General features: G+C 32.6%; 1 pseudogene; it reads left to right on the forward strand.

Moving 5' to 3' along the window:
* LOC142635596 (cellulose synthase-like protein E6) overlaps positions 1 to 25419 on the forward strand; it is a 40981-nt pseudogene extending 15562 nt beyond the window's left edge.
* The last annotated feature ends 1033 nt before the right edge of the window (positions 25420 to 26452 follow it).

A 26452-nucleotide genomic window follows, 5' to 3' on the forward strand; every position in this document is an offset into this window, starting at 1 on the left:
TTGATCACCAGAGACTAACCCACTCATTATGTAAGGGATGTTCTTCCCTAGGGTTCCATCTCCATCTCCTCATCTCTCAATCCAAAGGCACTCTCCCTCTCTCTCGATTGCATCCCCTCCAAGGTTTGGTTTTTTTTTTTTTTTTTTTTTGGTTCTTTGATTTTATGAATTTGGTGCTTCTGAGATCTATTTGGTTAATTTATTTTTATTTTTTTGTGTTTGAATTGGTATTGGATTTTGAGGTCAGAGAAAGTAGTGTTTGAATAGCCAGCGTTCAGTTCAGCAAGGAGCCTAACAATCTCTACAACCTCAACTCCTACAAGCCCTCTAGTCTCACTCTCTTTTTCTCTCTCCCTATTTTTCTGTTTGGTTCCTAAGAAAGTTTTGCAAGTTATATGGTTCTAATTAGTGTTGGAATTAGTTTTGTTTAAGTTGTTGTTGTTGTGTGTTTGTTTGGGTATTGAGGAAATGGATGGGGAACAGTGGGAAAATGTAGGGAAATGGGTGTTTTTTATTTGGGAATTATGTTTGGTTGGAAGATTATTTGATTGTGAGGTTATGACAAGTTGATTTTTTGTTGCGTGGTTCTTTAGAGTGTTTAATTTTGGGACTAAGGCATGGTTGGGTTTTGAATAGTGTTGGGAAAGGGCTTTGGGGTTTTGAGGAACTAGGAGGAGAACAATGGGTAATTTTGGAGTTTTTATTTTGTGGGAAATTGAAGGGAAAGGGGTTTCTAATGCTAGGCGAGATAAATTTTGATGCAGTCAATATTCTAGATGTTTCTTGTTAATAATGTAAGAGAAGAGTTTTTTTTTTTGTAATTTCATAGTTTAGGAAGTCCTCATTCTTCAAATGCTCATGATTTTGATATTTCAGGAGGGGGGAGGTGACAATTTCATCTTTCTACACACCCTACCCCTCCCCCCCCCCCCCTCCAAAAAAAAAAGAAAAAAAAATAGAGCATTATATCAAAATTTGACTTCACTGCATTTATATTTTAATTTTTATTGCGTCTATGAGTTTTAAAATCCAATAAACTAACTATATGTTGTGATTAGAATTACTATAATTCATTATTAACATGGTGAACCATGACAAGGATCCCCTTCTTTACACAATGCTCACTTCCTTTCCAAAACACTATATTGCTAGTCCAAACTTTCTTACTCTTTCTTACGGATAAAAAAATGAACTTTCTCCTCTTTCTTTACTTCACTTTTTCAAAACGAATGAAAACAATCTTATCAAAATCTTATATGGATCATAATCTTTCTAGTAATCGATGCTTTAGTTTGAAGGTTTTAGCTTATATCTTACTGATTACATTCTAATTGAAACAGAAACAATTTCAAATAGTTGTATGTAAAGTGTAAACCCACTCTTTTTCACTTTTGAAGCTAATAGAAACAGTTTTTGTTTTGTGAGAATCAGTGAACTTGTTTTATCTCCACCCTTGTTGAAATTGAGAGAGGACTGACTAGTGGAGTCCTACTAATCTTTTTTTCTATTTAAGTGTAACCTGCCTTATAATCTTGACTCATTGAATCTACATGAATTTTTTTTTAATTTGATAAGTTAAAAGGAAAATATATAAAAAAAAAAAAATATATATATATATATATATATATATATATATATATATATAAAAGGATCTCCTTAATTGAATGACATGGTGCTTTTATTTATTTAGTCTATCAAGCTTAAATGTTAATGTTGATATTAATACTGTAATTAGTAGTAATTTAATATATGAAGTGGATTATCATATAGATTTGTGATACTCTATCTTCTAAGTTCATGCATGATATATCAATCTCATACTCAATTAAGCTAATGTAGAAGATTTCTAACATGTCCTGTTGTTGACACTTTGCAGCATTTGGACCGTTGATCTTGCATAGATACAACTAATTGCTAGCAAAGTAAGTGAAGTTGGTGAAATAATTAAGGTTCTCTCTCTCTCTCTCTGGTTGCGGTGGGTTTTTGAATTGGGGCAAGCAAGTGGGTTGCATGGAGTAATAAGGTGGTTTTAGTTGATATTGGGAGTGTTGATTGTTTTATGTAATATTGGATATTATAGTTACCAAATGTATTGATAACTTCTCTATGCGTTTAAATTCATTGTTTTCTTAGGAACATAGCAAAAAGTGAATGACTAAAGATGATTTGTTTCTTAAATTAAAGTGAAATTGTGTAAATGAAATGTGTGTTAACTCTTGCTTTTTGCTTTCATGAAATCACATTATAGGTATTTCTTGTAAACCACTTTATAGCAAATGGATAGGAGTCGGATGAAAATTACGAATAGAAGGTCACGAGAATATTTAGATTGAGTCCAACAATTTTTGAATTTTGCATCTAACCATTCACACTCGGATGGAACGATTTCATGTTTGTGTAGAAAATGTGTGCATACAAATTTGTGGCCTATAGATGTTGTACAAGCTCACTTAGTGTCAAAAGGGATTTGTAAGGGTTATAACCCATGGGTTTTAAATGGGGAATCATCATCTACACAGACTCCTTCTAAAATTCCTAATGGTCATGTCCAAGAAAACCCGGTAGAGTATGCCGATCTTTGTGACATGTTGCATGACATGTTCCCCATACAAGATATGGCATTTGGGCCAATGGAAGAAGTTCCTATTGTGCAACAGCCCACAGAAGGTCCTAATGGAGTTGCACTTTGGTTTATGAAATTGCTTGAAGATACTAATCAACCTTGTTATGAAGGTTGTAAGCATTTTAGCAAATTGTCAGCCATTGTGCGTTTGTACCACATAAAGTGTCTTAATGGTTGGACCAACAAATCATTTACCATGTTGCTACAATTTTTTCCTGATTTTCTTTCTTCAAATGCTAAGTTGCGAAAAGGTTATTATGAGGCTAAGAAGATTATTAAGTATTTGGACTTGAGCTATGAGAAGATTCATGCGTGTCCTAAAGATTGTATTTTATATTGGAAGGAGAATGCCAACCTTGAAGCTTATCCAAACTGTAACCGTTCAAGATGGGAAAGTAATGAGTCTAAAGGTCAACAAAGTACTAATGCTTCCTCCAAGATAAGAAAGAAGAAAGCTGCAAAGATCCTTTGGTGGTTCCCTTTAAAGCCAAGATTGCAACGACTATTTATGTCTCCTGAAACAACTAATTATATGAAGTGGTATACCAATGATCGTATGAATGATGAGTTACTAAGGCATCCTGCTGATTCTAAAACTTGGAAATCATTTGACTCTAAGTAAATAGAGTTCTCATCCAAGCCTTGTAATGTGAGGTTTGGATTAGTAGTCGATGGATTCAACCCATATGGAAATATGAGTAGTACTCAAAGAACATGGTCTTTCATTTTGATCCCATACAATCTCCCTCCATGGATGTGCATAAAAAGGTCTTCTTTCATGCTATCATTATTGATTCCCAGTCTAAACTCGCCTTAGGAACGAATAAATGTGTACTTACAACCCCTTGTAGAAGATTTGAAGGAGTTGTGGGATGTTAGAGTAAAAACATTTGATGTGTCTTCCAAAAAATCACTCCAATTGCATGCTGCATTATTGTGGACCATAAATGATTTTCATGCATAAGGTGATATCTCAGGTTGGAATACCAAAGGTACTCTTGCATGTCCTCCATGTCCTCCTTGTAAACATGATAGTCAATCTTATTAGTTAAGATATGGAAGGAAATTTAGTTACATTGGACATAAGCGATTCTTGGATAGTGATCATAAATTCCATAAGCCAAAAAAATCATTTGATGGGCATGTTGATATGAGATCAGCTCCTATTACGGTATCCAGAGGGAAAATCATGTTACAAAAAGATGCTGTAGCCGATCATGTGTTTGAGAAGAAAACAGTTAATTTACCCAATAAAAGAAAAAGAGTGGTGGAAGCCTTAATTGTGTGGAAGAAGAGAAGTATATTTTTCACCTTACCTTATTGGGAGGACCATGTGTTGCGTCACAATTTTGACGTGATGCATATTAAAAAGATGTAGTCGATAATATAATCGACACATTGTTGAGCTTGGATGGCAAGACTAAGAACAACTTAAAGGCATGTCAAGACTTAAAGGATATAGGTATAAGAAGTGAACTTCACTTGGAAAAGGTTGGGAATGACCAGACACACATGCCACATGCTTGCTACCATATGAATGCTAGTGAAAAGGATAGTTTTTGGCATGTTTTGAAGGATGTAAGAGTGCCAGATGGATATTCTTCAAACATCTCACGTTGCGGTAAACTCAAAGAACTCAAGATTAGTGGGATGAAGAGCCATGATAATCACATCTTAATACATCAACTTTTTTTGATAGAAATACGCGAATCTTTGTTCCCTGGAGTGAGTAGGCCTTTAATTTACTTATCTTGTTTCTTTAGGGAGATATGTTCCAAAGTATTAAATATCGAAGAACTTGGGGCTCTTGAGAAGAGAATTGTAGTGACATTATGTGAGTTGGAAAGGATATTCTCTCCCTCTTTCTTTACAGTGATGGTATTCTAGTCATGCATTTGGCTAGCGAAGCCAAAGTTGTTGGCCTAGTTCATTATCGTTGAATGTATCTCATAGAGAGGTAACATGTATAGTAACTTGGTCTATTTGGTTTTGTTTTTCACACCAATTTCTTGCTGTTGATCTTGGGTTTTGCAATAGGTACTTGTCAAGACTTAAGTCCTACGTGCTTAATAAAACTTATCCAGAAGGCTCCATTGCAGAAGGGTATATAGTAGAGGAATGCTTAGCATTCTACTCATGCTATTTTAAATCTGTTGAAACTGTATTAAATCGGCTTGCAAGGAATGTCAAGGAATCCATGGGTGCAGTGGTGAGCATTACACTAGATTCAAATTCATGGATCCAAGCACATTGTTATGTGCTATTCAATTGTGAAGAAATCACCCCATTACGCGAGTAAGTAATATATCATTGCATATATATCCTTTCATGGCATTCAAGTACAATATTCTAACTTAACATTAACACGTTTGTCTATAAAGTGTACACATAGCAGAGATCAAGGCTGATTTCTCTTTTCATGTAACCGATGATGTTATTCAAAAGTAGCACATGGAGAAATTTTGCAGCTGGCTTAGAAACTATGTAAGTAAAACATATATATAAAACTTTATTGTTTATAATAGGTGATGTCAATATCTATATATAAAACTTGGTTGTAACACTTTAGATAGCATACTTATAATAAACGTCATTGTCTATATTAGGTGATGTCAATGGATGCATCTGAGAAAAAGAAAATCTCTAATAAAGTCATATGGCTTGCTCGATATCTAGATAATGAAGCAAAACAGTTCAAGTGTTATGTTATAAATGGTTTGAAGTTTCACACCAAAGACTCTGAGGCAACTAGGAAAACTCAAAATAGTAGAGTTTGTGCTGTTACTAAAGGTGGTGCTACTTATTATGGTGTACTAATCGATATTATTGAGTTGAACTACTTTGATCAGTATCGATATGTTCTATTCAAATGTCAATGGGTTGACGTTATTAGTGGGAGAGGATTCAAAAAAGATGAGTTTGGATTTACCCTTGTCAATTTTTCACGATTGATACACACGGGTGATCGATTGATTGACAAGCCTTATGTATTAGCATCTCAAGCTTCACAAGTGTTTTACATGGAAGATGTGAGACATAAAGATTGGGCGGTGGTGGTCAAAACAAAACCTAGGGAGGTGTTTGATATTGGTATTAATGCTTCAGATGATGATGATGACGATGATGATGATGAAGTAGTTACCTATCTTGAGAATGTCCCTTATAATATAACTACTGATGATGCATGTGATGATGCAAATGACAACCATGCTTGGGCTTGAGTTAATGAAGAAGAAACCATTTATGATACACTGTTGATCAGTGAGAATGAATTGCTTGAACAAGACTTTATCAATGATGAAGAGCTTAGCGATGATATTTATGAGTCTAATGATGATGAGTCTTAGAGTTTCAAAACCTCTCTCTAGTTAGTTTCTTTTCCTTAAAATTATATGTCTGTGTTTGTGTGTTTTTTCTTAAAGAATTTGTTATGTTCTAATACAATTATTTGATATTTGGCTATGTTAAGATTGGACTAATTGTTTGAAATTAGTTTTGTCCATGTGATTTGAAATTAAGCGCACTGCATCAATGTTCAATGTTGCATTTTATTGAATGCAAGTGCTGGATGTACTAAAACGAAGTGCATTTAAATTGATTTGTTATAGGAAAGCAATGGTCTTTGTTATAGGAAATTAGTTTTGTTTTTGGACTGGTTTATAATTATTAAAGAAAAAAAATGGTGAGGGAAAAAATTGTATTTATAATGCATTTTGTTTTTGGAAGGCAAAAAATTGTACAAGAGAGGAAGCAATTGTTTTTTGCATTTGGGTTACAATACCTCTTGTATCTTCCCTATTCGTTGCAGGTTGTTTGGCCTTTGGTATTTGAAGAGTTGTGGTCCTATTAATACATTTCTAAAAATTTGATGTAATTACATTGTAGGTTATATTGAGCTTGTGATGGTAATCCTCCATGAGCAGGAGCTTTACTTGAGCTGGGCGTGTCTCATGGAAGCACCATACTTGCATGATTTCTGCACTCAATATCAGCACAACAATGAAGCAGCATCCTCTCATATGGTCAGCTGTTGTAAGTGTTTTCCAAGCTTTTCATTACTAAGCTTTTATTTGGACTATGTAGTTTTGCCAAAAGGTATAAATTTGATTTGCTTTTTGGTTGATGGTTTCAGATGCTCGTTGATGATATTGGAGACTTAACAATTACTAATGATGGTGCTACAATACTAAAGATGCTATAATTTTTTATGGCTTTTTGTGTACAAAGAACTACATTTAAACAACCTCATTTTTTGAAAGTGTTGAAGGATTTGTTTAAACACTTTGGAACTTTGATAATGGTTATAGACAATGTTATGTATTTGATAATATGTTTCTATGTTAATATAATGTTAGTTTGGAGACATTTGTGGTGTTATCTAGTTACATTTGTGGCATTGTCTTAGTGGAGCTAAAATTATTACAAGTCATTTGTAATAGATATGTAGGTTTAAAACCCAGGAGGGATTTCACCTATAGCGACGAGCAAAAAACCGCCGCTGAAGGACTAAAATTTTAATATAATTGAAGACCTATAACAGCGTTTATAGCCCACTGCTAAAGTTTCATACATATAGCATGGGCAAAACCGCCGCTAAAAGGTACATAGGGTTTGTTATACATGAAGCCCTATAAAGGCACTTATTGCCCGCCGCTAAAAGGTCACTTGACCCGAATGGTAACTTCATATTAGGGGTGTGCAAAAAACTGATGAACCGAAAAAATCGGCCGAAACCGACTGAACCGAGTTCAATTTTTCGGTTTGGTTTCGGTTTGAATTTTAGAAAACAGAAATATTTTAGTTCGATTTCGGTGTTTGATTTTTTCACCCGAAAACCAACCGAACTAAACCGAATATATATATATAGCTTTAAGATGTAACTTAATAGTGGCTTAGTGGTATAGTCCTTGCATGTTGGCTAACTGATCCCTAAGTCGAGCCTTCACGTGGGTGCTTTTTTGCTATTTTATTTTTTTAAACCCTAGTAGTTTATATAAATACTCCTTATTCTTTTTTCTTCCTTTCTTTAGCCACCCCCTTCCCCAATGCTCTCTGTCTCTCTCTACCCTTCTCGCCTCAGTAGTCCATCACCCCTCTTTTTTTTTTTCTTTCTCTAAGTCCCATGGACCTTCAAGCCACCCCCTTCCCCAATTTTTCAGTGTCTCTCTCTGGTCTCTACCCTTCTCGCTTCAGCAGTTTAGTGCCTCCTCATTCTTTTTTTTTCCCCCCTTTCTCTGAGTCCCATGGCCATGCCTCTCTCTTTTCTCTGAAGTTCATATGGCGCCGCAATAGACCAAAAGCGCTGCTAAATGGCAGATCTATTGCGGCACATTTTGTTCCCCTTGCAATAGATCTATAGTGGCACTACAACAGTGACGAGAAAAACCGCCACAATAGCACCCGCCGCTAAAGGTCAAATGTACCTTTAGTGGCGCTTTTTCAAGATTTTGCGGCGGTCTTGGCCCGCCACAATAGTACAGTTTTTTTGTAGTGTTGATAACATGATGAGTGACGTGACACACTAATGCCTAATTGACATGGCAGAACCTTGTACATGTGCAACTCATTGCAAAATAGCCACATTGATGTGGCAGTCATGAAACCAAAATACTTCTTGATGTATGCCCTAAGGGCGGTCATGAAATCAAACCCTATATAAAAATCAAGAAAGAATCATTAGTTTTGAAGGTTGCCTACTTGTTGACAATCTTAGCATGTTCATAATTGGGGTCCCCACATCCCTCGAGTTAAAAATGTATTGAATATAATTAAAAACGTGACAATAAACCACGTGGTAGTTACAACCCTCGTAACTCAACTCTTACCTTCTAATATTTCTAACGAAGATGTCTAATATTCAAATCTTAGTTAATTGAAATTGTTGACACAATAGTTTTAGAGAATACACATGCAGAATATCTCAAATAGGAAGAGTGATGAAAATCTGTTTTGTGTTGAAAGCACGTGTGTGATTGCACTAACTAGAAAAAAGTTTTAGAGAATACTAAAAAACCTTAATTTAATCTTAGGCTAACTAGAAATTAATCCTAGACTAACTTAGGGCTAGTGTACATGCTCTATAAGTGCATGGGTCTGATAATATAGGTTTTTACCTCTTAAACAATAGTATCTCTAACAAAAGTTAACCATGTTTAAAAAACATTGTCACATGTATACTTGATCAAGCCAGATTTGTCTAGTAAGTTCTTAGATCGACACATAACCTATAGCCCAATTTTTAAAACTTTATGGTTGCACCTTTTAGGGGATCAAGTCCTTCGGTTTGTCAAGTTGAACAACCCTAGCTAATACCATGCGAGCAACCACAAAATGAAACTAGTACTTTTTTTTTTTTTTATAATTTGAGAGTTATAATAATTAGAGGGGGTTTGAATCTTAATTCTCCTAATTAAGAAGAGTAAAATATGCCTCTAAGCTAGGTAACTCTTAAATATATCCAATAATTGCTGATATGTCAAGAAACGTTGTGAGTCATAGAATATATAATATGATTTCAATCTATTGTGGGTATAGAAGTCAAATAAATTATACAAGTTTTTTTTTCCTATCGTTGTTGGTCTTAATAGTTAATATGATAAAACATTAAAACATAAAAGTATCACTGTAGTGTACATAGATGTAAGTTCTTCTTCTTCTTCTTCTTCTTCTTCTTCTTCTCTCTCTCTCTCTCTCTTCTTTTTTTTTGGGTGAAAAAAGACCAGCTCCATCTACGATGGGAGACTAAATTGGTATTTTAGTCAAAATTAAATACTGTTTATCTAGAAGCGCAACTTCTTGTACTTGGTTCTTGCCTTCTTTGTGGAAAAGTCTAGGATGAGAATCACATAAGTTTTCAGTACAAATACACTGTCATAATCATAAGTTGGTGCTTGTTTTTTTTTTTTTTTTTAACAAAATAAAAATTCTACTTTAACCTAATCTAAGTGTATATGTGTGTGAAACTCCCTCTTGGAGACTTGAATCTCGACCCTTGCTCCTCACATCCTACAAGCACTTATACTTATAGTGTGACCATCGCACCATCCTTGGTAACGTGGTATAAGTTGGTGCTCAAAATAGAAGAAAAACGTGTATGTACGAGACAACATAATTCATTTGGGACCCTCCAGATTTAATGCCATCAAATTATCGGGTCACATACCTGTGTGCTTTCCAGTTTCCACTGCTTGACTCTGTCTGGAACAAAAAAGTCAAGACTATAAAATATTTTACAATTTTTTGATACAATTGTGACGTAGTAAAATGCAGCTGCACCAACAAAAAAGAAGAAGAAGCAAATAATGATAATTAATCAGTCACAAATTGTCACAATTTACCATGTCAGAGATGTATTAAAAAAATTGTAGATTAATTTGTGATCTTCTAATTCATTCAAAAATATCATGATTTTTTTTTTTCCACAGAAAACACAGCCCCAGACCAAAATTAATGGACAATTTATTTCTTTTTTTTTAATCATGTGTTGATGTGAGTTTTGATATTATCTTTTTGACAACCTGCCTTTAGTTAAAATATTTTTTTAATTGGAAATATTATTTTAGTCCTTATGTTGAGAATAACTTTTAGTTTTGGGACCAAAATAGGTTGGGAAAAAAAATTGGACCAAAATGGAAATCAGTCACAAATAGAAGGACCAAAATGATGTTTCTATCTATTTTTTAATTAATTTGGGTGCACAAAATTTTTACGAAAAAAAAATCTAAAGACAATTATTTTCACACCCAAATTTCACAACATAATCTAGTATTATCTTTTGATTGAAGCACCCAAATTCACTTTATCACAATTACCAATGTTAGTTTATGTGCAAGTGATGATACATAGCCATTAATTAATATTTGAACATGTTATGAATTTCGTTGTAGAAAAGGTTGTAACCGTAGACAATTTCATAATATGTTAAAGTTGTAAATTGTGAGTCATTGACACTTTCTTCCTATTAATTTTTATAAAAGTTCATCATTTTCTGTTAACCACTTTAACATATTATGAAAATTAAGTATGAAATTTGGCATATCCATATTATCATTTTTAATTATTTGTCTATATGTCATATCCTTTGCTATAAAAGCTGTAAACATTATATTTTTTACTTTAATCATTGACATCGTGATATTTTCTATGACTAACAATTTATCATGTCAATGATTATGAAAAGTAACGCATTGCAGTCACGGCACTCATATATAAAGGTTGAGTTGGATTGAAGCAATAATCAACCTATTACATGAAATCATTCAAATTAATACTTCCTCCCTCCCAAAATTATGTGGTGCTTTCCTTATAAAACAATCTCAATATATATGTGAAAAGTGTCCCTAAGAGTGATTAGTTATCCATTGAACCACCTTGCTTCCTTTGGGCTTTTATGAAAATTTGAACCCACAATTTCTCCTAGTACATATGGGCCCAAACCCAAACAAATGTATTCCTTATTTGGAGATCAGCCCAAAAATGGCCCACTTTAGAGAAGGGTACGAGAAACTTTGGCACCCTTATTTCAATTCCAAGAAAGATCCCCAAGGAAGAAAGAATTTTTTCTCACACCTTTAACATCACTTTTATATGAAAGAAATCAAAATAATGTGATTTTAGTAATGTCACTTTATATGAGGTCCACAATTAACGTATTTTTTTTTATGTACCAATCACAACAGAATTATGAAAAAGAAAACAAAATTAAGTTTAGATTTATTTGTATTAAGAATAAATTTGATGGACCCTAAAGAGTTAAGTTTCACGCCTAATTGCAAAATGAATATAGTTGGATTCAAGCCTACCATTGGGTGAAAAGAACAAACACATTTCCTACTCATTTGCCTATTGTGGTCATAGTCATACTACACTCAACACTTACAACCAAAAGAAACTAGTGCCTACCAATCCAATGAAATTTATTTAACCCGATGAAAGCTACCCAACCCAACCTATTTGTATTGGGTTGGCTTTTCAAGAGTTGATATATGGGTTAGGTGGTGATTTTATTTTGAGCCTCGGGTTGGATTTAGTCAGGTGGATAGTTTTTTCAACCTATCTGACTCAATACATATAAGTTTATTTTATTATGCATATTTTGTTTTTAAAAAAAATTGGTTTGATTTATTTTGGTATTTTAAGAATTGGCTTTTGATGGATTTCAAAATTTGGAATAAAATTTAGACTTACATAAATTGTAATAATTTATATATTAAAAAAATTTCTTAAATAATTGATGAAAGTTCAACCAAAAAAAAAAAAATTCATTAAAAAAAGTCCAATTTTTACGAGGCATTAAATGAAATAACTACAACCCACTGACCCATTTTAGGTTGGTTTTTACGCATATGATTGGTTGCGAATTTTTAAACCCAACAAGGGTTAGGAAAAAAAAAATCCAACCCGCCGTACTTGGGTCCAATAAACATGGTTTTTGATTAGTAGTACCTAAACAACTTTTAGATTATTGTTATCATCTTTAATACTAACTTTAGCATAGCTATCGAGGGATGTCTTGCCTATTTTGCAAATGACAATTATTGTATTATTTGAGTCTCACATTTGGGAGAGTTATTGTTGTTGTTGTTGTTGTATTGGGTTTAAAAAATAAGCTAGTAAAAATATGATTATTAAAAAAAATAAAACTTTAAAAGATTTGTAAATAAACTAAATAAGTTGAAAAAACAGGTTAAATTCGTCATAACACTCATCCAAACTAACACTCAGTTGTTATTGCTTTGCTGTGGCAATGTAAGATAGTGTTTCTATAGTTTTGGTTTGTTCTAGTGTTTTTGCTAATTTGCTATACTTAATATTCTGTTGTTATTAATATATTTTTTTTTCCATTCATTAAAAATAATAGTACTGGAAACTGGAAAGTATGTGAATGAGTATAATTACTTCCCGTTTTAAGGTTGAAAATAAGCTTCCAAGCATCTTGTAAATTTATTTTTATTTTGTTTTTCAATAAGTGTGACAAAATAAAATCACATTTCATGTTGTAGAAATTATATGAAAATATTAAGCAACGGATTGAAACCACCACAAAGCTAGGTTGAATCTCAGAAGAAATATACCAAGAACACAAGGGATTTAGTGAGTGGACATGGGTTGCGAGCAAACATGATCATCAAACTATTCTTCAAGTATACATTCTCTCTATCTCATGGAAATGAATACTTTCATATATTCAATTCCTGGACTTTTTTGATAGAGTTGTAACTAATTCACAGATCCTTATTGATGGGGGAGACCCCAAGGCTATGGACATTGAAGGAAAATCTTTGCCAACTTTGGTGTACTTGGCATTGAAAAGAGACCCCAATATCATCACAATTTTAAAGTAGGAGCCATGAATGCATTGGTAAGTTATACATCAGCAAAATGTTTCTTTAAAGGTCTGTTTGGGAGCCGTTTATTTCGTTGAAATTGAAAACTTTTTGCTAAATATATTGTAGATAATAGTAAAAATTAGTTGAAACAGTATAGTGAGACTCGTAAATAGTACCAAAAAGTGCAGTGAAGCTCATTAATAGTAGCAAAAATAAGTTAAATAATAAAATAAGCTAAATAATAAAATAAGTTAGCTTTTTAAGCTGAAGCCAAACGCACACTAAGCTAACTACAACTTAGTTCTATTTTTCATAAGCTCCCATAACCACAAGTCAATGTGTTAATAATTTTATAAATGTTATAATCATAATAATCTTTTTCATATAATAAAAATAGATAAGGGTGTCATCAAGCCTTGGAGAGTTTGTTTTGTGTGGGGGCTCATTCCAAGTTTGGGGGAATGATCAAATAATGTGGCTGTTCAAAATAACGACTTCTTACTTTCTCGGCTTCCTTGACACCATAATAAAACTACTGAGGTTTACAAAGCTATCCTTTGCCATCACAACAAAGGTGGCTGATGATGATATGTCACAAAGAAATGAGCAAGAGATCATGGAGTTCGGTACTTCTTCTCCAATGTTTACCATTTTAGCTTCACTTGCATTGCTAAACTTATTCTGTTTTGTTGGAGGAATGAAGAGGGTGATTGTGGATGTGCAAACTTCGGTTTCAGAATCATTTACATTGCAGATTCTTTTATGTGGTCTGCTGGTTTTAATCAACCTGCCCGTTTACCAAGGTCTCTTCCTTAGAAAAGACAATGGCAGCATGCCCAGCTCAGTAACACATTCATCAATTATGTTTGCTCTATTGGCTTGTGCAATAGCTTTGTATTAAGTTCTATCCAGGTGCCATGCAAAACATAGAGTATTGCTGCCCAATAAAAAATAAAAAAATCACAACAAATGAGTTGGCAAGTTATTATTATTCCGATTAATTAGTTGACATATCAGACAATTGTGAAATTTGTCCACTCTATACAAATTTCAAAACTTCTGCTGGCTATGAAATGCGTTTGCATTTGACAAAAGTTACAAAACCATATATTAATTTATTAGTGATTTTAGAGTAATAATAGAAATTGATCGGATTATATTAATTTGTATCTCCTTTTAATCAAATGGGTTTAGAACAACAAGAAGAATCAAAATGTTTGCCATCACTCTATCAGGTAGGTCAGACGTACATGTCAAATTGTCTAAGGTTAAAATTTAAAAATAATGTCACCTAATTAGATTGGGTAGAATAATAAAAACTACCGAGAGTGGACTTAGAGACGGATGTAACATTTTTAATAGTTTAGAGACAAAAAACAAGAATTTTTTTAACTTTAGGAATGAAAATCAAAATTTAAGCAACTTAATTAACTGAATGAAAATTTTGTTCTAATTCAACAACCAGTAAACGAAATAGTTCAGTCTTCTTATCCTCACATTTTTCCAAAACATATAAATCAAGATCATTAGATATCAAATTGACAGAGAACGAAAAACTCAGAACATGGCAACAGAACTAGCAAAAGACGGGACCCAAAAACTATTATGGAGAGTAAGGATTCCGAAAAACTTTACCTGGGCACAATCACACGAGTCACGAGGGAATGGTGATAGCAAGGGAGGCAAGGCAATGGCTTGGGAATTGGGATGAAGTAGGCGACAGCAAGGGACAAGGGAGTAATTTCACCAAACCTTTTAAGCCTAAACCTTTTAAGCCAGGAGCCAATTTCACAGAAATCATAAACCAATGATTATTTGTACAAGGCAAAAGATGATAGTCTTCCTCTTCCAATTCTATTCACTTTTAATTTTCGTGGGAATATGCATGATCTTTGTGTATAGACTGAGCCACATACCAGTGAAAGAAGAAGCCGGAAGATGGGCACGGATGGGATTTTTTTCTCAGAGCTCTAGTTTTGTTTTTATTGGTTTGTCACTACGGTTGTCCAATGGAACCCCATCTATCTTAACACTTTCAAAGATCACCTCTCTCACAGGTATATCTCTCTATTTCACATGCTTAGCTAAAATGTGTATGTACATATTTATCATGCTAACAAGCTTGCTATAATATGTGTATTTACATGTGTCTTGCATACAGACTTGATAGTCTATGTATGCGTTTGTGTGTTTACACTCTTTTTTTGCTGAGTGTGATTGTATATGTAATAAACAGATACCAAAATGCTTTTCCAGGCATAGACACATTCGTTTGCACTGAAGATCCCATGATAGAACCACCAACTATGGTGATTAACATAGTCCTATCAGTCATGGCTTATGCCTATCCACCTGAGAAGCTAAGTGTTTATCTATCGCATGATGGTGGTTCAGTTTTGACATTTTATGCTATGCTGCAGGAGGCCTCACGTTTCTCCAAGATTTAGCTTCCATTATGCAAAAAATTCAAAGTAGAACCAAGATTGCAGCTAAGCCACTTGGGAAGCCTATTAGGGGACCTCCGTTAGGGTATTCACCTTGTTTTGTTATTAAATTTGGGACGACAGCATTACTCAAGATTTATTGTAATATATATATATATATATATCAGACTCTCACCTGCTAACATCGAATTTTCAGGAACAGCATGACCAAGAGAAATTGAAGGGACTAAAATAACTACAATAACAACCAAGTTTTAGACTTAAAACTTTAGGGTCCTCAAAAGACTCATAATAAAAATGATCATCTCTATTTGGTTATGTGATTTTACTCTATTCGAAATCATACTATCTAATATTTTTAGTTTATTGAAATGCATTGAAAAGAAGAACGCGGCTGATTACAATTTAAAAGTTCATTTTTTATCCTAAAGTATTGTAAAATGCACCTTGAAGGTTAAAGGTTTCTACAGATTTTAGCTTAAAGGTTTCTATCGATTACCTATAAATAAAAATAATAAAAAATAATTAAAAAAAAGAACAAAACATAAGTACAATATTTAAATACAATTCCTTAGATTTCTCTATTAAAATTCAGTCATGTAGATTTTTTCTCATGAGATAGAATTATATTTTTAGTTAAATAGTCACATGGTTGAATTTTAAAAAAGAAACGTAAGGAATAATACCTAAAATATTGTACATGAATTTTGTCCAAAATAAAACATTGAAACACACATTTCATTGGCTAACGATGTTGTGGTACAATTGGCTACCATAGGGGCCCATATTCACAAAGGTTCTCATTAACCTCAAGCTATCTAAAATATAAGCTATATGTATTTGATCAAATTCCCTAAAAACTCTACAAATTATAAAGGAAAACTCGCATAGGTTCCGCAGCTTCTCACTTGCTTCATATCTCTCTTCCTCTACGATCCACGTTCAAAGGTAAAACTAAAACCTGCGATTCAAACCTGTTATAATTTAGGATGTCGCTGTAATTATATGTTTTGCATTTGATGTACTGGTTTTGGGACTATAATTCGTATATAGAGATCACATAAACTTCTTGGTAAGAAATAATTAGTGCATATAAATAAATGTATCTATCCTTTAACACAATAATGAATTAATACGTTCAAACAAATGCAAGTGTTTGATGGTGTGGAAGGCTAAATAAAAAGAATTCCCAATGAATGCGTCACAACATCTTAGGTCATTATGACGGAAAATTCTTAGGTAGTCTCGGAGTATAGTGAAATAGTGCTCCCTCTTCTCACATTCATGGTGGACCCCACTATGAATTTAATTAGCGGACCCCACCATGAATGTGAGAAAAGAGAGCACCATTCTCCGTGCTTCGGGAGTACCTAAGAATTACTCCATTATGACTAAGGTTTATACTTTTATATATTTATTGATTTATCCATAATATGTTAAATTAAATCTGAAAATATATTTTATGAGCACATAATATATATATATATATATATATATATATATATATATATATATATATATATATATATATTCTCTATGTGAGAAATTGGTTTCACCTGTTTTAGAACAATCTAATTTTTAAGTTAATTGATATACACCACTGGCAGTTTCTTTAAAATCTTCTCTCATCTCCCCATGTGTGTATGTGTTAAAATACTTAGTATTCTTTTAAAAAAAATATTCTAAGTTAATTCATGACTTTTATCATTATGAAAATTTTATTTCACATGCAATGCATATGGGAGCATATACATAACCATAACCATACATATATGTTTATAAATGCATATATGTGAGAAAAGTATAGATAGATATATATACATAAACGCAAACATTCATTGCCCACAAACGTGTGAAACTTTAGAGTGCTCTAGATTCATCATCAACAACCCTACATTTAATATTAATTGCACCCAAAAAGAGAGAAGTTTCATTAGTTGGTTCAAGACATGTCTATATAGAAACATAAGTGAAATCCTTTATAAAGTGTTTTCAGCATAAGAAATATAAAAAAATTGAGAATCAATATTTAAAATTAATAATAATGAAGTAGTCAAATGAGTAAAAAAATAATAGTATGTTGATTCGATAATAAATAGTTTTGTTTAGATATATATTTTTTGACTCTACATCTCCTTTAGTTCTTCTACTTTGTATTTTTTTTTTTCAACTTCAATGGAATAAAGGTTTTAGTAAATTTCCTTTGTATATAAACTGGTCTTTCGACAAGTATTAGTTTATAAGAAAATTTAGAATATCAAAGGTTACGAACTACGTAGTCATTATGGTCCTTATAAAGCTATTTCCACTCAACTTATCCATTTACATTCACCCACCCTCAAAGTAGATGGATTGCTACAAAATTTTGTTCTTAATAGATATAATGTTGACCTAATTCTCTAAGACTTTAATTAGGACTAATTTGATAATTTATAATCTACTTATGTTTAGAAAAAGACTAAATTTCAAGAATAATTTGAAAATTCATAATTTAGTCAAGGAACATTACTTAACCAGTTTATGTCCCCATATTCTCACTCCAAGTGGTTATGACTGAGAACTATGATTGTTTTTAGCGTTACATTTATTACTTGGATTTAACCAAGTTATTTCTAATTTTAGATGGAAAAAACAAAATAAAAATATTTAAAATAGTCTATTCAATGAGAATACAATTACCATAAATAATCTCATTAATTACAACTTTAAGTGCTAATTCAATACAATGTCCAAAATTAATAAAAATTTGAACTATCTAGAACTCATAATTTCAAAAATAAACCTTTTGTTTATCTTTTAGATGAAGCAAAAATGCTAAACTTTGTGTGTGTGTGTGTATTTATAAACATAAACTTATATATATATATATATATATGTTTATGTTTTTTTGGATGCATTGTATATGAAGTAAACTTTTGTGAGAAGGATTTTTTTCATTGTGAATATGATATTTGGGAAGCCAAGACCGAGACTCCACTTTAGGCCTAGAATATGGCTTTAAGGCTATTGGTGAAGTGAGAAAAGCCCAGTTTTACTCAGGGTTTAGGTTGCATCGAACAAAATTATAACAAGACTCCAAAAAATACTTCCTACAAAGATAAGCTAGCATAATGGACTCACCATAATAAGTGCTTAAATAATAGTTCAGTGGTAAATAAGAGAAACGTTCAGCGGTAGATGTTTATAATATTAATAAATGTATTCGCATAGTAAAATTATGCATTTTTTCCATAATCGGTTAATATAAAAGTGGGTACATTAACACAAGAGGAAAATAGTCCAACAGTGAATATGATAGACATCTAGCGGTTACGTTGGATTAGTTAATAAATGTGTTTACATGATAAAAATCACATATTTTCTTCATTATTATTAAGTTAACATGAGGGAAAATTTCTATAGTATCCAAGACATTATGACCTTCATTATAATAGCAATAAACAAGGATTAAAGGTTTCATAATTACAAGTAAAAGAGGAAAATTAGGATGGAATGAAAGGAGAGAAAGGCCCCCAACTTAGTGCAACAAATATTTAACCAAGGTTCTTATGCCCATAATGGAATATGTGGAAGGATGTATGGTAAATGATGAAAACTACTCTTATATGAGTGGGTGAGTAAATATATGGTGATGTGGCAATAAAATGGTAAAGAAACTTTGCTAATTTTGGCCATGGTGAAGAGAGACCAATTGTAGCTAATTATAAGACCTTTATGGTGATGGGTTTCGTTAGAAAATAGAAGGAATGTTTGTTCGTTGATGGGGTATAGGCCTTTATGAACTAAAAAATGAATTATTTCTGAATTAAGGGCCAAAAATAGCTAAATTGATGAAGACATGAAGAAACGGATTGAAAACATCACAAAACTAGGTCGAATATCTGAAGAGATAAGCAAAGAACACAAGGGATTCAATGAGTGGATATTGGTTGCAAGCCGACGTGACCATCAAACAATTCTTCAAGTACATACTTTATATTCTCTTTGTCTCATGCCGAGCCTGGTAACGTAGGCTTGTTACCAAGTGGGGCAATAAAAATAGTTGACTCAATGTTGGTTTTGTCTGGAGCCGCATTGGTTGAAAACCCTTGGCCCATGGGTTATAATGGGCCAAACCCCATCCACCATGGTTGGGCAGCCAAATCTTTGTCTCATGAATTAATTATACTTTAGTATTTAAATTTTATTCAATTGCATGGCTTAGTTAATTAATTGATAATAAATAATTTGTAGATACTTATTGATAGGAGAGACTTTGAGGCTGACAACATTCAAGAACAGCCTTTACCTACCTTGGTATACTTGGCACGTTAATGGCATGTTTGGATGTTTAAAAAAGGAGGGGGAATAGAGTAGAGAGAAGGGGAATAATTCAATTACCTTGTTTGAGAGTTTTTTAAGGAAGGAGGGAGAGGGATTTGGGGGGGTTTGGAGGGGTTTCAACTACCTCCAATCCCCTCATTTTTAATTCTCCCAAATTGGAGAGATTTGGAGGGAGAGTAGAGCACATAAAATTATTTATAAAGTAAATTACCTAATTTACCCTTATTATATTTATAAAATTACAATGTTAAAAACAAGGGGAAGGGCTAATTACTCCCTTCCCCCTTACTAATTATAAAAACATCCAAACAAGGTGGAGGGTAATCATTCTCCTCTACTCTCCTCCCCACTACTCCCCTCCCCTCTACTCCCCTCTACTCTCCTCCCTCTCTAAACTCCCAAACAGGCCATAAAAGAGACCCCAATACCATCACCATTTTAATGCAGGAGCCATGAATTCAATGTTGAATTGAAAATGCATACCCTTGACTAGAGAAGTTTGTAACGAAATTTCTATCGTGCTATACCTTGAAACAAAGATGGAGATGCCAAGATATGATGGGAATGGAGGATGTTTCTATATTGGTACTGGGTGCTTCCACAGAAGAGAGACTCTTTCTGGGCAAAAGTATAGCAAGAATTTTAAGGCAGATTGGAAGAGATTGAGCAATAGAAGTGTAGAGGAGAGTACAAGTGTACTAGAAGAGAAATGCAAAGTCCTTGCAAGTTCTAGCTATGAAAAGAACTCTCAGTGGGGAAAAGAGGTCTGTGTCTGTGCGTGCGCGCGTGTGTGTGTGTGTTCAATTCATGTGAACCGCCTATATGCTTATTTGTGATGTGTGTGTATGTGTACAATTCATTTGAACCTGCTATACACTTATTTGCAGATGGGTTTAAAGTATGACTGTGCAATGGAAGATTTATTAACAAGATTAGCCATGCAATGTCGAGGTTGAAGATCCATATATTTCAATCCAAAAAGGAAGAGCTTTCTAGGAGTTGCTCTCACAACACTACTACAGTCACTTGGACAACACAACAGATGGTCTGAAGGTGATTTTCATATATTTGCCTCTAGGAATTGTCCCTTTGTGCTTGGATATAAAAAGATTCCCCTAAAACTTCAACTTCCATACTGTATTTACTTGATATGGGCTTTAAACTACTTGACTACGTACGTTGTACTATATATGTTATTGCGCCATCTCTATGCTTGCTTAGAGGCATATCCTTGTTTCCACATGTAAGGGACTTTTATTTCTTGAATTGAAGTTGTGTATTATTGTTGCTAAATTATCTTCTAAGAATATATTGATCTTGCACTAGCAGATTTCAAGCTCATGGGTCCTAGCCAGTGCCGGCTCAATGAATTTGGGGCCCTAGGCGCGAGCTTTACACGAGGCCTTTTATTATATGTAATTATATATTTATATTTTTTTTCAATTAAAATTTATTTTTCTTGCTTTTTGAGAGGCAAAATTACTAATTAAATTTTTACATTCAAGTTCCGCTAATATTTCCTTTTCAATTGATAATATAGCTAATTCATTTAATATTTCTTGTGACATAGTTGATCTTAAATAGGATTTTATTAATTTTAATTTTGAAAAACTTTTTTCTGCAGAAGTAACTGTAACAGGTATAGTTAGTAATATTCTGTAAGCAATACATGCATTCGGAAAAGATTCTAACCTCTTTATATAATTTAGTACATTAATTGGAGAGTTTTCATTTGTTCGCAAAACTTCTCTTAAAATTTTTAGTTCTGAATATAAATCTAAGCCATCAATATCGGAATAAGTTTCATGTGTGAGAGAACATTCAAGATTAAGACAATTTTTTTTCAAAGTTACATCATCTAGTGATTTTAGTTTTTCAAAATTAAATAAAAAACCAAAAATATTTTCATATATTTGAAATTGTTCAAACCTACTTTCAAATGAAGAAATAGCTTGATCTACTATATATAAAAAATAATCAATTCTAAAATATTCTTCAGCGGATTGTGTTGTCTCATCATTGACATTCTCATCAAACTGGTTCTTCCTACGAATTATACGTTTTTCACAAAATATAGGCTCTATTTCCATTTTGGTTGCAATTTCTTTAGATGAATTCATAGCAGATGTAAATCCATCTTCTCTATATTTTTTTTAGAAAGACATGAGACCTTTTAATTGATCTATAGCAACATCAACATGCATGTCTTTCGATTGTAAATTTTTACTAACAGAGTTAACAGCAAATAATATGTCATACCAAATAGTCATAGCTAGCAAAAACTCAAAACTTTCAATCTCATATGTTGCTAAACAATCAGCTTCACTTTTTGTTTTGGGATCTTCACTTGTTTTTGCCAGTTATAACAAAGCATCTCTTATTTCTAGAATTTAAAATTTTATTGCTTTCACACTTTCAATTCAACTTTCCCAACGTGTTTGTGACAATGGCTTAAGAGTTAAACCTGTCACATTATCTTGTAAAATTTTCCATCGCTTTGTGGAAGAAAAAAATAGTGTGTATATACGTTGTACTACTCCAAAAAAAGATATAGCCTTAGGACAAGAATTAGCCATATCACATAGGACAAGGTTGAGATTATGACAACCACATGGTGTGTAAAATGCTTTAGAATTTATATCAAGAATTCTTTTTTGTACCCCTTGTTTTTTCCCTTTCATATTAGACCCATTATCATATCCTTGTCCACGTACATCATTAATATCAAGTTCAAGATTTTTTATTGCATTTATAATTTCATTGAAAAGACATTTTCCAAAAGTATTATCTACCTTTAAAAATTCCACAAAATGTTCATCTATTTTTATCGGACTTATTGAAATATCCACACATCTTAGCATGAGAGTCATTTGTTCTTGATGACTTACATCGGGGGTACAATCAAGTATAATTGAAAAGTATTTTGCTTCTTTAATCTTTTTTATAATTTTACTTTTAATTTCATTTGCTAATAATTGTATCACTTCATTTTGCATATTATGTCCAAGATAATGATTGTGGATTGCACCATGTTGAATACGTTGAACATGTTCTTGCATTACTGGATCAAATTCTGCAATCATTTCAATTATACTTAAAATATTTCCATTATTTTCTTGATAGATCTTTTCGTTTTTTCCTCGGAATACCAAATTATTTTTACCAAGATTTTTTACCACCGCTGTTATTCTTAATAACACTTTTTTCCAATGATCTTTCTCTTTCTTAATTTGTTCTTGGACATTTCTATAAATTGTTTTATTCTTCAATAATCTTAGTTCTAAATCAATCCAAGTATTCATATTAGTAATATGCTCATTAGTTGTTTCGTGATTTTTAAGAATAGAACTAATATTTTTCTAATCCTTAGTTCCTCCATTAGCTAGTTGATTTGTATTAGATTTTGAATTAAACAACTTGCAACAAAAACAAAATACTTTATCTAGGTCTTTTGAATACACTAACCATTTTCTATCATGTTTCTCCCCATTTGGCAATTTTCAAATATAATGCGTAGTAGAAAAATGTCTAGAGTTCTTATCTATAGGAAAGTTTAGATCATCAACTCTTATTGGACCATTTTCTACTAAAAATCTCTTAATTTTATATCAATAGTTTCTATTGACTTGGATCAAAAATATTTGTAGGAATATAGTTAGGTTGATCATTAATATTTTCTCTCTCATCTAAATTATTTTGAGCATCATTATCAAGAATGGTGACATTACATGTTTGAACATTATCATGACCACCTTCGTTATTATCATTTTGTTGTATATTTTCATTATCTTCTAACTCTTTTTGATGAATTTCTTGTTCATTTATAAAACCTTCACTCAAATTTTCTGCAAGATTTTGTTTTTTTACTAGTAATAAATTTGTCCATAGCTCCTTTTTGAGATTCAATTAGTTCTTCTCTTTGCCCTTTTTTTTTTTTTTTTTAGTTTTTCATATCCAGATAGATATTTTCTAGTAGACATTTGTAATTAAAAACTATTTATGAATAAATGAAGCACAATTTATAATAATAAAAAATTACAATTTAACTAGAATGATATAAATTTAATGTATAAAACAATAGAACCTGGTTTATCAAAAGCACAATTGTAGCTTTACTTAATATGATTACTGTACACTTTAAACCTGCACAAAAAATTAAAATTAATATTAATACAAAGTAATTTATTCTAAATTTATAATTTTTTTGTCAATACTTTTTTGTTGTGTAGCAGTAAACCCTTTTTTTTTTTTAAAGCAAGGAGTCAACTTGAACCACTAAGCTAAGACCAGCCCACTAAATCTGATTTGTTAAAAAAAAAAAACTAAAAAAAAACAAAATGTGTAAGAGAAGAGTTCTAGAGAAATCTAAAGACTTAAAGCCTTTAACTCTTAAGTGGGCCCACTGACCAATGACTATTCAGAATCTATAGCATTCTAGAGAAATCTAAACTTAAGAGAACAACTGAACAAACTAAAAAAAAAAAAAAAATAGAAGCAGCAAACTCCTCTTCAAAAAAAACCCAGCAGGCAGGCGGCAGCAGCAGCAAACTCCTCTTCAAACAACAACAAAAAATAAAAACCAGACACCAACAGCAAACCATGAAGAAGACAAAAGAGACAAAGAGGCAAAGGAAGAGAAAATAAAAAAAACGAACCTGAAATGAAGATCTGTGAATACACCAAATTTATTGTCAACACCAATTGATGAGTAAGTCAAGGGTTTTTTTTTTTTTTAGAATGAATGAAGATGGAGAGAGTCAGAAAGTGAAGAGTATTTTTTTTTTCTACCTTTTCTTATTTGTATCTTCTTTCAATTTTTTGCCTTTTGTAATCTTTTCTTCTACAAGCTATCTTTTGCAATCTTTTCTCCTACAAGCTAAAGATTTAGTGTTAGGATTAGCTTGCCTTTCATGTCACTTCAGAAAAACGGGACTTTTTTTTTTTCTTCAGATGAGAACTGCAAGCTAGAGATTTGATGATGGTGTGGTGATACGATTACTCTTCATGTCACTTCAGTCTTTTTGGTTTGTGAGAAACGGGCTTTTTTTTTTTTCAAATGAAAAACTAATACTATATAATATATTATTATTTTGGGGCCCCTGTTACAAGTGGGGGCCTTAGGCGGGGGCCCAAACTGCCTATAGCTTCAGCCAGCCCTGGTCCTAGCATTTGCATTTGTCATTTGTCATCTTTCTGCACCGTACTTACAGCCTTGGAGAATTTATTCGGTTTGGGGGCACGTTCTAGGGTTGGTGGAATGATCAAAGGATGTGGCTATATAAAAGAACAACTTCCTACTTCTTTGGCTTGTTGGACTATATCCTAAAACGACTGGGGTTTTTGAAGTCGGCCTTTGTCATCACAACAAAGGTGGCTAATGATGATGTGTCATAGAGATATGAGCAAGAGGTCATGGAGTTTGGTACTTCTTCTCCAATGTTTACCATTTTAGCAACACTTGGAGTGCTAATCGCCTTTTGTTTCTTTGGTGCATTGAAGAGGGTGATTGCAATTGTGGAAATTTTGTTTTGGTAACGATTTGCATTGCAGATTCTTCTGTGTGGTCTGCTAGTTCTCGTTAACCTTCCAGTTTAATTACCAAGGTCTTTTCTTTAGGAAAGACGTTGCTAGCCTGCCAAACTCAGTAACATTCAAATCAACTATGTTTGCTTTATTGGCTTGTGCAATAACCCTATATTAATTGTGAGAACTTATACATATCGGTATTTATTGTTCAAGTATCACTGCTAAGTGGCCGTTTTGTAAATAAGTTGAAAACCGTGGGACTCCCTTGACAAAACCAAACATAATTGGAACTCTCACACACACTTCAAATTTTTCTTTTCTTTTTTTCTCCCACCATTCGTCCTGCCTTGTCCTTTTTTTTTTTTTTTCTCTTTCCTTAAATAAAATTGTATACTTTTTTTTTTGGTAGAAAAATAGTATACTTTAACTATACAAGTCATCACTTCCAAAAAAAAACACACACACATACATATTAAACACACAATTATGTTTTTTCACATTTTACAATATGTTATTTAAAACACATTATTAAACATATTTTTTGTATTATAAGTAATTTAAACATGTATTTTTATGATACCTGACAAACTAAAATTTTCACATCATATTAAGCACCACTACCTAAAGGACCTCAATGTTTTACTCGGCTTTTGAGAGTTATGTTGTTGTGCAAGTAGAATTCGAACACAAGTTTCTTATTCCACGATAACCCACACAAACTCAAAATTTTATTTTTATTTTTATTTTTGATAATCACACAAACTCAAATTTATTTTAACGTGATTGGGTTGTAGCCTTGTACAATAGCCTCGTATTTGTTTGCAATATCGCAGGCACCATCATGGCCTGCCATCTCTCCCTTTCTCTCCTTGTTTTGTTAGTTTATCAAAATTGATAATATTCAAACTTTGACTTCAACTAGAGCTGGCTGCACCCATTTAAGCCTTTCCACAAATTTGTTGCTCTAGCTAACCTGGTTATTTGTGTGTACGATTTGTTTTGACAACTACCCTTTGGTCAATCAATCCTTCTTGCTAGTCTTATCTACTCTTTTGCTTGGCTCCTATTATACATGCCTTTTCCCCACACCTTTTTCTTTTTAACTTTTGCCTGTACTATCACTTTTTCCCTTTTTTCCCCATCCTTTTTCTTTTTAACTTCTTGCTGTACTATATATATTCATGCAGTTTAACTCATTTAAAGCGCCA

Source organism: Castanea sativa, chromosome 5 (genome assembly GCF_040712315.1).
Source record: "Castanea sativa cultivar Marrone di Chiusa Pesio chromosome 5, ASM4071231v1".
Taxonomy (NCBI): domain Eukaryota; kingdom Viridiplantae; phylum Streptophyta; class Magnoliopsida; order Fagales; family Fagaceae; genus Castanea; species Castanea sativa.